At 40.6% G+C, this 17232-nt stretch overlaps 1 long non-coding RNA gene across 1 annotated transcript in view; it reads right to left on the bottom strand.

Annotated features, from left to right (window-relative positions):
• Positions 1–2381, bottom strand: part of LOC144588291 (uncharacterized) — a 48685-nt gene extending 46304 nt beyond the window's left edge. The window contains exon 1 of the long non-coding RNA XR_013543789.1: positions 356–2381. This is a non-coding gene — a long non-coding RNA (uncharacterized LOC144588291). The remainder of the gene's footprint in view (positions 1–355) is intronic.
• Between the last annotated feature and the right edge of the window lie 14851 nt (positions 2382–17232).

Below are 17232 nucleotides of genomic sequence, written 5' to 3'. Positions count from 1 at the left end.
GGTTATGTCGCATTGCAAAAACTCCCTGTAACTAGAAAACTAGAACAACTGGGCTGATGTACAGTAAACTAGAGTGATTCACAGGCTTTCACAGGCTTTGAGCCTAAAAGCATGCAGGGCTTAAAGGGGGAAGGGGATGGGGTTCTCCACTCTATCTGGAAGCCCCACAGACTTTTGCATATTTGGCATGAAGCTGTTGTAAGCACAGCTGTTGTAAGCACATTCAGTTGAACACCTAGAATCTCAGTGAGCAGTAGCCCTGGATGCACAAAGAGAACCTGGGTAGACCTCAGTACTGAACATGCAGAGATCTGCGGGACCTGCAGGGGGTAGAGGGAGGGGGGGCAGATCTTACCTGCCTGCTCCTGATCTCCAACACCCTTTTTTGCTGTAAACAGTCTCAGACTGAAAACTTAATTAGGCCTTAGGTCTCTGTATGCATGCTGGCAGGAGATGCATATACCCTTACCTTCCGCAGAACAAATTACTTCCAACAAGCTATTTTTGTACTTTTTTGGGGGGGGAGGGGAGGATGCATGTGGGAGTGTAAGGGAAAGACGATCGCCCACATATGTGTACTTTGGTGCTCTAAATATATGGCATGTAAAGAGCTTTCTTCTCTAATCTAAACTGACAACACTCCATTTAAAATTTCATTTGAAATTAATTGTGTAAATCATTGGCAAGGTTATTTTATTAGTATCAGCAAGCATTTGGCCTCTGAATTTGATTACTGAATTAATCAGACTGTTCTTATTTATTAATTCATGCTGTCAGTCCAGTATTCTAGATATCAGAAAAATTGTAAGCAGGGGTTTTACTTACCCACCCATCTCTTACATATATACTTCTTTTCCCTTCCACTCTTTCTCGGAACAAATTTAAATGGTTAGAAAAAAAAACTATTAAAGCAACATTCAGGACAGTCAGCTTTGCATGAGCTGTGCTCATCTGACTCACATTTATATCTCCTGCTCTTGTATGCTAATACTTCTCACTTCTCACACTGATCAGTAGAAAGCGAATATCACACAAGATATAAACACACAGAGGTGTGTGTCTTTTGATTTGTATGCTGTCTCTTACATGCCCTCTGTTGACAGGTTTGCTCAAATGCACCCTGATGGTACTGAGAGGGGGGGAAACCCCTCATACAGCACTCTACATTGCTGGTCATATCCATCCATGAGTGGGTGTGAACGGTGCATGAGAAAGAGAGAATAATTTAGTGAAAATTTGATATTGTTACACTTAAATTTTGGAGTATCTTTTCTGACAAAACCATGCATAATACACTCAAGGTTAGAGTGACTCAGACAAAGGGCATTTAATGAGATTAGTTAGTCATCATATTTACACATTCTTAGTCTCTAGAACCTGTTCCTACCATGTGAAAAAGGAGCCCAGAAGGTGAAAAAAGTCTGTTTGCGTGTGGGTGTGTATTTGTTTTCAGAAGAACCTGTTTATTATCCTTAATATCACCACAAACAGTATCAGAGATCAATAATGCCCCACAAGTTCACAACTGCCCTTTACAAACATGTGTGTTTAAGAACCATTCCACTTGCCCATTAAAACCTTTGTGATACAGCCAAACTGTTTTCTTCATCGTATCTGCAAAACTAATCAATGCGGCTTAGGAGGCCATTTTGTCCCCACAGTACTTCATATTGTATAAGAATCTCACATCTGATGAACAATTTATCTAATGCCACACAGTAGAAGGTGACCAATGCAATATATGCCATCCAAACCCACAAAGTGTGGCATGACATTTCAGCTGTCTGCCAACTGCAAAGCATCATATGTTTATGATAGTGACAGATGTAAGGGTGCACCATCAGTTAGGAATGGGTGATCTGTCAAATCTGATTTCAGTGAAGCTCTCATTAGCCAATGCTAAGCATATTCTGTCCTAATTCTGCATTGCATTGTTAGTCATTGGGCTTTTCTAAATCTGTAAGAATGTATGTATTTTCATGCCCATTTTAACTCTTCACTATTGTACACTAATGTGATTTTCCAATGAATAAAGATGTTTTACATACTGTATTTCTACAGTACATTTCTGTGTATATCCTTTTCCCCTGAACTATTTATACACTTAAAAATATTCATTCATTTTTAGGAAACTATAAAAATATAGGATCTTAGTGACAGACTGTGTTTAAGTTTGAACACAGTTCAATCCCAGGCAACAACCCAAGACTGATTTTACTTATAATTTTACATTAAATGTGGTATATTTATTTATTTATTTATTTATTTATTTATTTATTTATTTATTTATTTATATACCACCCACACTACCCAAAGGTCTCTGGGTGACTTACAACAATTTATTTATTTATTTATTTATTTATTTTATTCCATTTATACCCCACCTATCTGGTCATTGCGACTACTCTAGGCGGCTTACAACACAAATACATGAATATATATATATATATATATATATATATATATATATATATATATATATATATATATATATATATATATATATATATATATATATATATATATATATATATATATATATATATATATATATATATATATATATATATATATATATATATATATATATATATATATATATATATATATATATATATATATATGTTCATGTATTTGTGTATATATATATAAAGAAAAATTTTACATAATTAGAAAAATTGGCATAAATCATAATAGGAAGAGAAGGGAAGAGAATCAAGAATTTAATTAAAACAGAGTAAAAAAGATAAAATACAATTAAAATATATACTCTAAAAATTGCCATCAGGACCCACAGTTGATATTATTTCGATTAAAAGCCTTCTGGAACAGGAAGGTTTTAACCTGGTGTCAAAATGTCATCAGCATCGGCACCAGACAAATCTCAGTCTGGGGGCAGCTGCCGAAAGCCCCTTTGTCTACCAGCCATCCCTCTTACCTCCTTGAGGGACGGCTCTTTCAAAAGGGCTCTCTGGCTAGATTTTAACTGCCAAGTAGGTTCATATGGAAGGAGGCAGTCCTTCAGGTATCCATTTGTGAGCAAATGCGCCTAAATCCAATTGTTAACCCTGACTAGAGCAGACCCACTGAATGAACTGGACTTTGATAAGTAAACAATTGGATTTAGTGCAGAGTTGCCACATACCACTCTAAACACATTGACTTCCTTGCTTACAGTACAAATGCCCTGTATCAGAAAATTCTCCAATGGGCTTACTGTAAATATAAATGCAAATTATACCCAATGGTTTTGGTTTTTGTTGCTGCCTTTTGAGATTGTATCCCAGAACAGCTTTATCCCACTCTTTTGTTGACGGCGAGGGCTTCTCCATTTCTTCTACAGGATTCTTGCCCACAATAGTAGATATGATAATCATCTGAACTGAATTCGACCATTCCCGTCCATTTTAGTTCACTGATGCCCAGAATGTCAATGTTTATTCTTGCCATCTCCTGTTTGACCACATCCAGCTTCCCAAGGTTCATAGATCTTATATTTCAGGTCCCTATGCCATATTTTTCTTTCCAACATTGGACTTTCCGTTCACTTCCAGGCACATCCGCAGCTGAGCATCCTTTCGGCTTTGGTCCAACCACTTCATTAGCTCTGGAGCTACTTGTACTTGTCCTCCCTTCCTCTTCAGTAGCATGTTGGATGCCTTCCGACCTGAGGGATTCATCTTCCAGCATCATATCTTTTAGCCTTTTGTTTTTGTTCATGGAGTTTTCTTGGCAAAGATACTGGAGTGTTTGTTGTGGGTTTTTTGGGCTCTTTGGCCGTGTTCTGAAGGTTGTTCTTCCTAACATTTCGCCAGTCTCTATGGCCAGCACCTGAAGATGCCGGCCACAGAGACTGGTGAAACGTTAGGAAGAACAACCTTCAGAACATGGCCAAAGAGCCCGAAAAACCCACAACAAACATTAGATCCCGCCCGTGAAAGCCTTCACGAATACATACTGGAGTGGCTTGCTAGTTCCTGCTCCAGGTGGATTGCATGTAGTCCAAACTCTCCACTATGACCTGTCCATCTTGGGTGTTCCTGCATGGCATAGCCCATAGCTTCTCTGAATTACTCAAGTCCCTTCACCACAACAAGGCAGGAATCCATGAAGGGGTCTCAACTGTTAGGACATCAAACCTGTGTCTAGAGTTGCTGATATTCTGGGGTGAGTTCAGGTCGCCTTGGCAGGAAAAATGGTAAGGGATCTGACACTACTCTCATCTCAAGAGGAGAGGAAGCATCTTTATGGCTGACATGACCAATTCATCTGTGCCCTTCATGCGATTGTGATTGTGCATGAACTAGAGATGGCCATGAACCTTAAAGTACCTAAAAGGAAGCGACTTCAAAGTGGTATCAGGAGACAGGTATCTAGTTGTCTTGTGTGCTCCCAGAGGCATCTGGTGGGGCCACTGTGAGATTCAGGGAGCTGGACTAGATGGTCCCTTGGCCTGATCCAGCAGGCCTCGTCTTATGGTCTTATGTTTTTATGTAATCTCGGATCAGAGGTTCGTGCCAGTTTGTATGCCTCCTGCCTCCCTGACCAATGCCCCACTCACCAGCCTCCACTCCTCCCCCTTCTCCATCTGTTCAGCCAAGCCCCAGCAGGAGCATGGACTTGCATGTCCAGCCTCCTTGTCTGACTGGCCATTAGCCAAGGAGGTGGGACAGAGAAGGCCATGCTCCTGCTGATGACTAGTTGAACAGCTGAAGAGGAGGAGGAAAGGAGCGTGCGCCGGCTGGTGAGTGGGGGAATCCAGTTGGAGAGGTGGGGGGAGGGAGTGTGCCTTCCCTTATGGTTCAGTGCATTCAAACTGACTATCTCTAGCATGAACTACTCTAGCATGAACTACTGCCCATCTCTAGCATGAACTACTCTGACTGCAAGGTCTGTGAGATTGTTTGCTGTGAATTCACACATCATGATTACTGCAATGTTATAGTTGTGCAACTGTTGTAATTCTTTTATATGCATCTTAATGGCACAATGTGACTTCAAAACAAAAACCTGTAAGGTCAGCTAGACTCCACATACTGTTTGTGTAGGTTATTCTAATTCCCTTTTTGAGGTACCATTGACCACAATGATTTAAATACAAATATAATAAAATGGAAGGTCATGACTCATGAATCATAATAGCTTCATACTACCTTCAAGATCAGAGGAAGCATGCCTTTCAGTACCAGCAGGTGGGCAACATGAGCAAGAAGATGTCATTGTACTCATGTTTAGTTCATCATTTTTCCATGTGATGAACTCCTGGTTTACTGTAATGCACTATGCATTGGGTTGCCCTTGAAGATGGCTTGGAAACTTCAGCTGGTTCAAAATGCAACTACCAGACTGCTGACTAGGATCAGTTATAGGGAATACACAATTCTTCTGCCATAACAGATGTACTGGTTAACAGTCCATTTCTGGGCCCATTCAAAGTGCTACAGTCAACCCTCGACTTATGAACGTCCCTACATATGAACTTTTTGATTTACGAATGGCATTGACTTGTGAACGGAGCCTCGACCTATGAATGAGGTTGAGGCTCCATTCGCAAGTCAATGTCATTTTTTTGCAAATGGAGCCGTTCATCACCTTCATAGGTCTCAAAGGGCTTCCCTCCCCCCACATCAGAGGAAGCCCTTTGAGAGCTCCGAAGGCAAAAAGGCAGGGAGAAAGGGCGGGAAATTCGAATTTCCAGCCCTTTCTCCCTGCCTTTTTGCCTTCGGAGCTCTCAAAGGGCTTTCCGCCCAACATCGGAGGAAGCCCTTTGAGAGCTCCGAAGGTGCCGATTGCAGCGGCAGGGACCCCCAGGGAGGTCTCCCATGGTGGCAGGGAAGCCCTGGGAGACCTCCCTGGGGGTCCCCACCGCGGCGATCAGAACCTTCGAAGGTCTCAAAGGGCTTTCCCCCCCCCAACATCAGAGGAAGTCCTTTGAGACCTCTGAAGCAAAAAGACAGGGAGAAAGGGCTGGAATGGATTACAGTGGGGTCTCGACTTACGAACTTAATCCGTATTGGAAGGTGGTTCTTAGGTCGAAAAGTTTGTAGGTCGAATCTGCATTTCCCATAGGAATGCATTGAAAACCATTTAATCTGTATCTGCTCTTTTCCGTCCATAGAAATTAATGGGAAGCTGCTATTCCGCCTTCTGCCACTAGAGGGGGATATTTTTTCTTTTTTTCCCCTTAGGTTCAGGAAACGAGGAGGAAGGCAGGGAACAGTTTGCAAAGCACTTTAGAAATCTTTTTTTTTTCAACGAAGCCAATTTTAAATCATGTTTTAAAGCATGTTGTGCTGATTTTTTCAGCACAAAGACACACAGGCAGGCTTTTTAGGTGCTGAGGAAACCTCTCCAAGCCTCTTCAGAGCCAGCTGATCAGCTGATAGGCGGGGAGAGGAGAGTGCAGGAGCGGGGGGGGGGAAGCACAAAATGGCTGCCAGGCTCCCTTCTGGGTGTCGGCTTTTAGCTGTTTCCTGCTCTTTTTCCTGCTGTTTGGGGGCTACCAAGGCCTGGTAAGTGACTTTCTTTTATTTATTTTTAAGTTTCTGACCCCCTTTTCCCCTCTAGAAGCCTCTAAGGGGAGGGAGGGGGCACTTTTTTCCTGTTCGTAACTCAAGGGAAGTTCGTATGTCGAGTCCTTATTTCCCCTATAGGGCAGGTTCGTAAGTTGAATTGTTTGCAAGTAGGGTCCTTCTTAAGTCGAGACCTCACTGTAATTCTGTTCCCATACATTTCAATGGAAAATGGTACTTCAACTTATGAACTTTTTGCCATACGAACACTGTTCCAAAATGGATTAAGTTCATAAGTCGAGGTACCACTGTATATGGTTTGGGCCCAGGCAATCTAAAGGACTGTATATTACCAGGTATGCTCTCAGAACACATGCATGAACTCACACATGCTCAGAGATACATCCATAAGGGATCTTTGAACTATGGCAATAGTGTGTCTTGACACAGACTGGACTGAGTCTATCATACTTACATCAAGCTATCCATAAGGGGAATGTTATTGAACAACCAGAATTTAAAAGACACATGATGATTATATTGGGAAATAGCAAAGATCAAACAATAGATTAAATAAAAGAAGCAAGTTCACATGGATGAGTAGATTCTGAGATTCAGGATGCTACCACAGGCCTCTGTAGAGGCTCACCAGACTATTTGCAGAGGTGCTACAAGGATGAGAAGAGAAACAAAAGGATAGATCTTTCCCTAAAACAGTGGGGAGGGAAGTGGGAGAAGATTGGGGAGCCACCAGTGTGGGGAAAATACTCTCAGATGACATATAAGGGGTGGCAAAGATTACCTCTCCTTAGTCTTGTTAGACTGTCTCAAAGCTAGGGAGCATTGGAACTCCAGCTAGCAAGAACAGCTGGAGGATTCAGTCAAGGGCACAGCAAGAAAATTCACTCCAGAACCGGAAGCTAAACAATTGTGGGTTTTATTTACATTTATTGTTTCAGTTCATTGTAAACTGCCCAGAACAATGCTTTTGCACTAATGGGGTGGTATAATCAATCAATCAATCAATCAATCAATCAATCAATCAATCAATCAATCAATCAATCAATCAATCAATCAATCAATCAATCACTGTATTGTTTTTTATGTAGACTGCATAGTGAAATTGTAAACTGTCCAGAGAGTGCTTTAAGAGTTGTGGAGTAATATATAAACAGCACACTTTTATATGGTTTCTCATGAAGCTGACTAATGATCTGGCCCCTTATAAGTCATGTTTCCTGTCTTGCCTTGATCATTATCATCCCACCTGGCTAATCCAGAAAAAATGGAGCATGGGCCATTTGTTAAACATGAAGAAGAAGATGGGCAGACCATTTTAAGATGCTTGCTTTCCCAGTCATCCCAATCTTTTTTTTTGTTTTTCTAAGTTTTCTTTTAAAATTTTACATGTTTTGAATTACTTCCAGTATATGTGTGTTCTGTGTTGTCCAGTCAGAACTGACTTACAGCAACCCCGATAGGACTTCCAAGGTAAGTGAGTTATTTAAGCAATGGCTTTACTAATTTCACTCCCTCAGTGAGTTTCCATGGCCAAGTGGGGATTCAAACCCTGTTCTCCAGAGTCCTATTTCATCACTCTGTCCACTACACCACACTGGGATTACTAATTTTTTTTAAGTAATAGATTTTAATCTTTATTGTAAATTACTTACATTTCAATCTGTAATTTATTGTGTTTTTAGTAATATAGTACTTGTTTTAACATTGTGAAGTGTCTTGGGTTCTTTCACCAGGAGAAATATGGTCTACAAATGAGACAAATATATATAATCTGGAACCAAATGATGCATTTGATAGGTGTTTGATTATCTCTATTATATCTATCATGGCTCTTCCTACATTATTAAATCAAGGCAAATCCATATTTGTCCCCTTTGTCCTTCACGTTATTACAGAACTATCTGTTTCTGCTTTTGGTTCAGACTGACCAGCTTGCTTCAAATCATAAAACACTTTTGCTTGCTCACAACTATATACTAGCTCACAACCAAGTAGATTACCACATTCATGACTAAGCTATAATTGGACCGTCAATGTTGTGCCATGACTAGAGATGAGGCAGCCTTGGCCCAATTCAGTTGTTACTGAGGTATATAGTCCAAATGAAATGAGGGGAGCATACCACATCTTTATCATTTTTTAAGTACACAAAACTGACTGAATATGGAGAACCTTTTTTATCCATATAGATTCTTCATGAGAGCCAGGACCCCTCCTTTCCTTTCCTTTCCTTTCCTTTCCTTTCCTTTCCTTTCCTTTCTTCATGTATTCTGGCTCACATGAAGAAATTATACAAATATCCTTGTTCGGGCTGTAATTTTCATTTGATGAAAACAACAATGGAGGGACAGGTTCATCCTTATCAAAAGTAAATATCATTAATAATGTTTGGCTAGGCCAAAAAGGTTATCTGCGTTCAAATCCACACCTGTGAAGATCCCTGGGTGGCCTTAGATTCCTATACATTCTCATTCTAACCTACCTCATTGTGTTACTGTGAGGATAAGATGAGATAAATCTTCACATAAACTGCCTTGCTGTGCTCGACAATAGGCTGACATAAAAAAAAGCATTTGGTGGCTAGATAGACTGGTTTTATACATCTCCTTTTCTCTATGATGAAGCTACTGGTCATGGAGAAGCATTCCTTCAAGTGTAGAATGAAAACTGTAAACCTTTGGGGCTCAGGAACATTGTATAGAACTCAACAATTTCAAGCCTATTCTGCCCTTTAAAAATACAAAGAAATCTAGCTCTGAACCTCCTGTATATGCCTTTGTATTGCTTGAAAGCGGTGGGGTCAAGAATGCATGCATCTCTACATCATAATTACCTAGATTTAAATTTTAGACTCATCTAAGTGCAAGGTTCAGGTTCCTACCACAATCAATCTAACTGTGGTATATAAACTCTCCCTAAAGTTATCAGACATACAAAGCAGAAATAGTAAAAGACTGATAGAGAAGATTTAGAATGTTTCTGTAGCCTTCGTGTTGCAGTGGTTAAACCGCTGTACTGCAGCCAAAACTGTGCTCACGACCTGGGGTTCAATCCCAGGTAGCCGGCTCAAGGTTGATTCAGCCTTCTATCCTTCCGAGGTTGGTAAAATGAGTACCCAGCTTGCTGGGGGGTGGGGGCAATGTGTAGCCTGCATAATTAACTTGCAACCACCCAGAGAGTGCTTGAAGCGCTATGGGGCGGTATATAAGCAGCACGCTTTGCTTTGCTTTTTTGCTTTTTGCTTTGCTTCATACTGAAAATATTGGAGGTCAATACAGGCAGAAGAGAGTGAGTTGCCTCCTTATGAAAACATCAGAACACTTAAACCTGCTTCTACGAACCACTAGGGTTGTTGTGCTTAGCACAGGCTTGCAAGGCTTTGTCCCAATGTATTTCATTTGAATTTGTAACAATTCTATTTGAAACACTAACTGAAATCCTGCTGCTCAGCATAGTCGGCCTGTTAAATCAATGGAACTTTTAGAGGCATTGCCTCGCCAAATCCCCATGATTCTATGGGCCTACTTTAGTGCAACTTACTACACTAAGCAGCAGAATTTCAGCCACTTTCTTACTATGCTAGTAGTTTGTGATACCTTGTTCACATATGCAAGGCAGCATACAATCACATAGTCATCATGTGATGAACACACACATAAATAAAGTGGTCTTTTCTTTTCCAAGTCAGTGTAAGCCATATGGAAAGGATCTCACTGAACCCACACCACACTTCTTATATTTTGAATTCTAGAGAATCTAGGTTTGGACAGCAGACACAAGGTAAGGACTGTGCTGATTACCGCTAGTCATAATCCCTTCTCTTCCACAACCTCTGGAGCACTTATCCAGTAGAGGCAACTACCGTATTTTTCGCTCCATAAGACGCACCTTTCCATAAGATGCACCAATTTTTTAGGAGAAGAAAACAGGAAAATATAATCTGTTTTCTTCGCTCCATAAGACACACAGACTTTCCACCCCCCTGTTTTGTGGGAAAAAAGTGCGTCTTATGGTGCGAAAAAATACGGTAATTAAAGAATACACTTCCAGTTCCTAGCTGAACATGGACCTAGTCAAGGCCAATTTAACACTGTGTTGGCTTCAGATCATTCTGTAGCATAATGGTGTCAAGGAGTAGAAAATGGGGAAGGGGGTTGATTGTTTCATTGCCCTCTGAAACAGGCACCTATTTTAGCTTGTACCTGGGATGAGCAAACCAAAGGAAGGGAGGGGAATTGCCCATTAAATGAAAGGTTCTGCCAAATGTGTTCTTATAAGTGTGAAAAGGAGCTTTCAAGGCCAAAACATGGGCCTGGTATGGGCTAATTAGCAGAACTGGTTTCAGCTAAAGGGAAGCAAGAAGGAGAGAGTGATGTTACTTCAGAGACGTTACTCTATTTCAAAATGCTGGGACTGACTCAATGCTTAATTTTTTAATTTCCTTGAAAGGTCTGGAAAATGGAATAATGGATTTAAAAATAGAATGAGGATTTGCTTGGTTTAGCGTAGTCTTTCTTAAGAGAATGCTATATTCATCATTGTTGTCTGATGTTTACTCTGCACATATTCTGGAAGCATGCTGGAATTCTGCTTGATTGTGAGTATTAGCTTAGGATAATTAGTTTTCTTATTTTCTGTCAGAACTGCTCTGAAATCCCTTTTGCCACATTATCCTTCGCATGCTTATTTGTTCCACACCTTTGTGACTGCTTTTGAATTCTTGAAACCATTCTTTGGAACTGTTTGGGGTTATATATATAACCCCAAACAGTTCCATATATATTTGGGTTAGTTATTTTGGGTTTTATATATATATTTGTTTGGGTTGGTTATTTTGGGAGAAGAGGGTTGTTGGGTACTAAAGAAGGACTGTCTATTGAATTTCTTATATTATGTGAATGTTTCGCTATTTCTGCCTGGCAGAGTTGGCATGTATACTTAACCTTCTGAATATTTGGTAACTTTCTGGAATCTTAGGAGGAGGTACTGTGGAGGAAGATTTCCCCTAGTCATTAGCACATTGAGCTCTCCTAAAATAAACTGATACCAGGAAAGTGTTGCTGAATGGTTAGTGTGGAGCTCTCTGAACTGGCCATAACCTTTACAAATGGTGAAGAACTTTTGACCCTCTGCTTCTACACAAGCCTTTTCCATTACCAACTGGGAGTTAAAGGCGAAAACATGCAGAGGAATAAAATTTCCTTAGCCCTCCATAGTAGTAAACCAATTGTCTCAAGTGATAGAATCTATGTATAACCAAAAAAAGAATCTTGCCCCTCTCCCACATTTATTGTGGTCAGCTCAAATAATAATTATACGTATGACACATACTATAGTTACTTTGAACAAAAGCATGAGAATGGAGATCAAGTTAGCCATTTTTCCTTCCTGTTTTTATTCTTTTACAGCTGGAGAATTACAAGGCTGTTCCAAAAAAAGCATATGAATCATTTCTGCTCTTCTCCTTAATATAATACCCATGTGTAGATTTATCGGCAGACTTTCAGTTTGATAAACTGTTGGCATGTAAATATTTCCTTGAAGAAATTCCAGTCCAGCTGCTTCTGTTTACAACTCTATCAATGGTTAACACCATTGAAATTATGCTGCCAGGATCTCTGTTATAATTACAGCATGTTGAATTGTAGATTAATTGTATTTTAAAAGAGGAAAGATAAATAATAAATATTTTCTGAGCTTTGGATAAATGCCAGAATTAGTGCTCACTGCAGAAAGTAACAGCGTAAGTACATTTGCTTTCCTGTTCTCAAGAAACCTTTGCTTAATTTTTATTAATTTATTCATTTTCTCTTTGGAAACTGTAAGCTTTATTCAATTGTAAGAAAGGATATGGATCTTGATTTATATGTACATGGGTCCTGTGGAGCACACCAACTTGTGTCATACTCTTAGTCCTCATCCTCAACTAAAGCAACACCTCAGCACACTTGTTATTTGTGCCTCGTCCAGTCCTTTTCTTCATTTATTTCCATTTCTAAATTCAGCATTAGAGACAAGGGTCTTTATTCTTCTTTATGTTACACTGTAGATTTAAATACAGCCTATGAAAAGGGTACATAAAGGAAGAACTTCATTGGATCTACATATTTAGACCTCAGATATCCATCATTATGGACAATGCCTCCTTTCCTACAGATTGCATCTCTTCCACACTCTCACTTTCTGCTGTTCTTCTTCAGTTCTTGCCTTGAATTCTCCAGGAAAGGTCTAAAAATGTCAAATAACAGGTCCTCCCACGAACGTGTGGTCCTCCTAACTTATCACACCTGCTTATGCAACTGAATAGCAATAACTAACATTATAAAATGTGTATGCACAAGAAGGTGCAACATGGCAGACTACCATCACAATAATCTGCAGGAAGGCATTATTGCTGCTAGTAGCGGCAGTCAACAAAGTTAAATAACATTGATTGAGCTGATCATCCAGCTTGGTTCCATTTCTCTGTCACCTAATGAGAACAACTTGGGATGACATAATGAATGGCAGCGGAGCAGCTTTCTTCACTCACTCTTCCTGTCTTGATGGACATCTTACTATTAGCATACTTGCTGCCTCTTCTTTCAGCAGACCGCACACACACTCATATGTGCAACTGGAGGAGTGGAGTAATTAATTATGCAGGGCAAGAGAATAAGGTGCACATCGCACAGCTATCACTAATACCCCAAAACAACAATCACATGCTCAATATTGGGGAAAAAATTTAAACTTTGGTCAAAAACTGGCTGAAATCCAGTCACCGGTTGTAACCTGTAGTAGGCTTGTTGCATCAGTGGGGGGTTGGTGAATCAACTGCTCTTCCATTGATTCAAATCAGCCTTCTTTTGTTACAACTCACTACTGGATTTCAGTCACTGTTTCTGGGGTCATTTTGAATACTGTACAGTGCTGTTGTATGTGTGTTTATTTGGAAGCATGCTACATTATTTTAAAGTAGGATTACTCCCTTGTAAGTGTGGTGAAGAGCTCAGCCTTAATCTCTCACTGGACTTCTGCTTCTTCCATATTTAAGGGCAAGCACCCAGTCATGAATATAGTCCAGATCTCGGGAACGGTATTCTTTTGGACCATGACTCTTAAGAAAGATAAAGTATGCCTAGTTGCTGAATTATAATTCACAGGCTGACATGTAAAGTGAATGAATCCCAAAAGGATTCAATCAACATGGCCAGCATGAGGCATATTGGAAGGCCAAAAATATACACTATCGGGATCCTATCATTACATACTGTTCCAGAGATATGATTCAAGCAGCCTTTAGTGAGCATTCATACGTACAAACAGAACTCATGCTTAACATCCAGAGGACCAGTCACAACAGAAAGCTGTGCAAACTATCTGAGTCATGAAATATTTCTCCTGTGCCTATCAGGCATTCTCAGCACTTGAACAAGTCCCTCTTTTAATGACAAGCTGTCTGTACAGTTCTGGCCCTAAGGTGGTAAACTCTCTTGTGCAGTAAGCTGCTGAAGGTAAATGGGCTGTTCCAAAGTTAACATAGGCATCACCCAAGAAACTGATGACAATAGAGCATTACATTTGTCTTAATTTAATGAACACAAGTCTCCCAACAAGCATTTGTTGAAGTTATTCAGGGTGAAAGCTGCCACTTTTTGTACTGCTATTTTATTTCATGCTTAAATTTAACCTACCACAGTGTTGTTCCCCTGCAGTGAGACTGGACCTGTGAAAATGGTCTGCTCTTGGAGGTTTCTTGAGCCTGTGGGTTTTCGGGAGGCCTTCGGAAATCCTCTGGAAGGATCAGGTCAGTAGATGGTATCCTGATGCACCCTGGGTGGATGGCAGGATCGGTCCAAAAGACCCTCTGCCCAACCTTCCACCAGAGGGACTCTAGTTTATGGAGGCACTTTGGGATATGAAGTAAATTAGGAGACAGCTAGAGAGGAGATGGAGGAAGGAATCACTGGATTTTAATTTAATCTCTGGCTGTTTCAGTTTTACTTGTGAACATTTCATAGCTTTTTTTAAGGTCTAAAATTGAGGCCATCTAACAGGACTTAGATTTATCTGAGAGTTCAGTGGATAGGTGTGGGACATATAGGTGTGTTGTCCTCTCCAGTCTTTTTGGATCAGTTTCAGCCCATAACATCAGAAGATGTTGCCAGGATGCTGGGACGCTGCAAACCCACCATCTCTGTGTTTGCGCCTTGGCAATTTTGGCTACTGAAAGCAGCTGACACCATTATTGTGGATTGGGCAGAGAGGGGTCCATGCCCTCTTCTGTGAAAAAAAAATCATATGGCCCATCCTAAAGAGACTGACACTTTGAATAATTTTAGGCCCATCATCAATATCCCCTTTATGGGCAAGCTGAGCGGGTGACTGGTAGCAGAGGATCCATTGCAATCCAGGTTCAGGTTGTGCCGTGACACAGAGACAGCACTGGTCACACTGCAGAATGAGTTGTTAAAGGAGGCTGATGGGGGAGGTATGATTCTCTTGGTACTTCTTGACCTCTCAGTGGCTTTTGATACCACTGACCATGTTATCCTTCTGAACATGTGAGAATTGGGGGCTCTGAAGGCTGGCTCTTAGCTGGTTCTGATCCTTTCTTGATAGTCGGGTCCAGAGTAGACAAGAATTGTTGCTCCCATTGCCCTTAAATTGTGCGGTACCCCAAGGGTCATCCATCTCCCCAATGCTCTTTAATATCTATGAGAGGCTGCTGCGAGAGGTCATCCAGAGATTTGTGTTTTCATCAGTATTCTGATAATGTACAACTCTATCTCCTTTACAGTGGAGGCTATCCGGGTCCTAGAATACGACCAAACCGTGGTTCTGGAATGGATGAAGGCTAATAGGCTGAATCTTGATTCAGAGAAGAGAGTGATTATGTTGTTAGAAGGGTGAGGGGGTTTTCTCCCTTAGTTGGAATGAGAGACACTTCCTCTTAGGGATTGTGAACATGACTTGGGTCTGCTCCTGGACTGGGCCCTTTCCTTGGAACATGAATATCAGACATGCCCAGGTCAACCCTTAACCAACTTAGATTCCTGAGTTATTACCCTACGTGGATAGAGGGACTCCGACAACATTGGCACATGTACTAGTGATCTCTAAGATCAGTTACTGTAACACTCTCTATGTGGGGCTGCCCTTGAAGCTGACCCAGAGACTAACAGTGGGTACAGAATGCAGCATCCAGACTGGTGATGGTATGAACAAGTTTGATAACATCTCTCTGGTTCTGGCTCACCTGCATGGGCTTTCTGTTGTTTTCTAGGATCAGGGTTCTGCTTCTAGCTTACAAAGCCCTTAACAGTTTGGGGCCCCATTAATTGCCAGAGCATTTTTCTTGCAGAACATCAGCTAGTACCACTCATTCCTCACAGCCCTTGCTTCTTTGGGCTGCCATGCTGAGAGCGGCAAAGGAGACTGTTACTAGAAATCGTACCTAATTGGTCATGATTACATTCCCTGGGTTTTTAATTATGGTGCATGTCTTATCTGTGGTTATTAACACTGTTTTTTTCCCCTGGGTTGAGGGGGGGGGTCATTGTTTTGTTCTAAACTGCTTAGAGTAGTGCCTAGCACTAAGTCAAGTGGTAAACAAACAGAGAGACAAATCCCGTTACCTTCTTCTATGAATCTGACTGGCCCATTCTTCAATGGCTTGCCTGAATGTCAGAAAACATAAGCATACTGTCAAGTGAGTGTAACTCTTTCCTGAGTATGTTATTGATTACAGCTAACGTTCATAATGTCACTTTACTGAAAATATTTAACTCTATGATTCATTCACTTTACACATAATCAGCCTGTGAGTTTTATGACTAACTATGAGACTATGAATAATACATTTAGTTACCAGAGTTTGATATATTTATCTTTCTCAAGCACATTAACAGAAATGAAACATTGTCCAATACCATGGTGCAGCAGTTAGGGAAACTTGCCATGTAATAACATTGGCCTGCTTAGTAGGAAATGACCTTATTTAGAAAATAATTAACTCATGAACTATTTCATTAAAGGACCCAATTTATTCATCATACTCGTATTCCCCTCTTCCTCTGTGGATCACCGGGCTGCATAAATTGAGAGCTGTGCCCACTGTATCCTCACACCAGTCTGTGGGGCATATTATGCTTCATGAGCCTAGATTGAGAGGAGTAGCCTATTCCTCCCCCAGCCCCACAAGGTATTTCGATCAGATATTTCTGGGCATCCCATAAGAAATACTTGAAGGTATCCTCTTGTACTTCCCAGCACCTGGCAATATGGAGGCTCATAAAATCCGTAACATCAAATTACTCTGGAGATGCTGACAATTAGGGTAAAAAAGGCAATAGACTTGATGTTGCTCCAAAACAAAGGATGTCCTTTCAGTGCCATACTTCCTCTGAACCAGAGGTTCCACATACAGTATGCACTATTTCAAGGTACCTTATAAAGCCTTATCCTGCCCTAAATGATTTTGTCTAATTTATTTTAAAAGCCTACTCAAGTTGGCAGTGGTTCCTATATCTTGTGGAAGTAAATGTTATAGTTTACTGTAGGAAGAAGCACTCCCTTTTATCCATCTTGATTTCATTTGACGATCCCAGGTTCTGGTATCGTAAGAGACAGAGAGCAGCTCCAGAAATTCAGACATCAGGATCTTTGGGACTCTCATTGACTTATAGAGAGAAACAAAAATGGCTACTACATTTTT

The sequence above is a fragment of the Pogona vitticeps genome, chromosome 3, assembly GCF_051106095.1.
Source record: "Pogona vitticeps strain Pit_001003342236 chromosome 3, PviZW2.1, whole genome shotgun sequence".
In the NCBI taxonomy this organism is placed as follows: Eukaryota; Metazoa; Chordata; class Lepidosauria; order Squamata; family Agamidae; genus Pogona; species Pogona vitticeps.
This window is presented reverse-complemented; position numbering and strand designations above follow the sequence as displayed.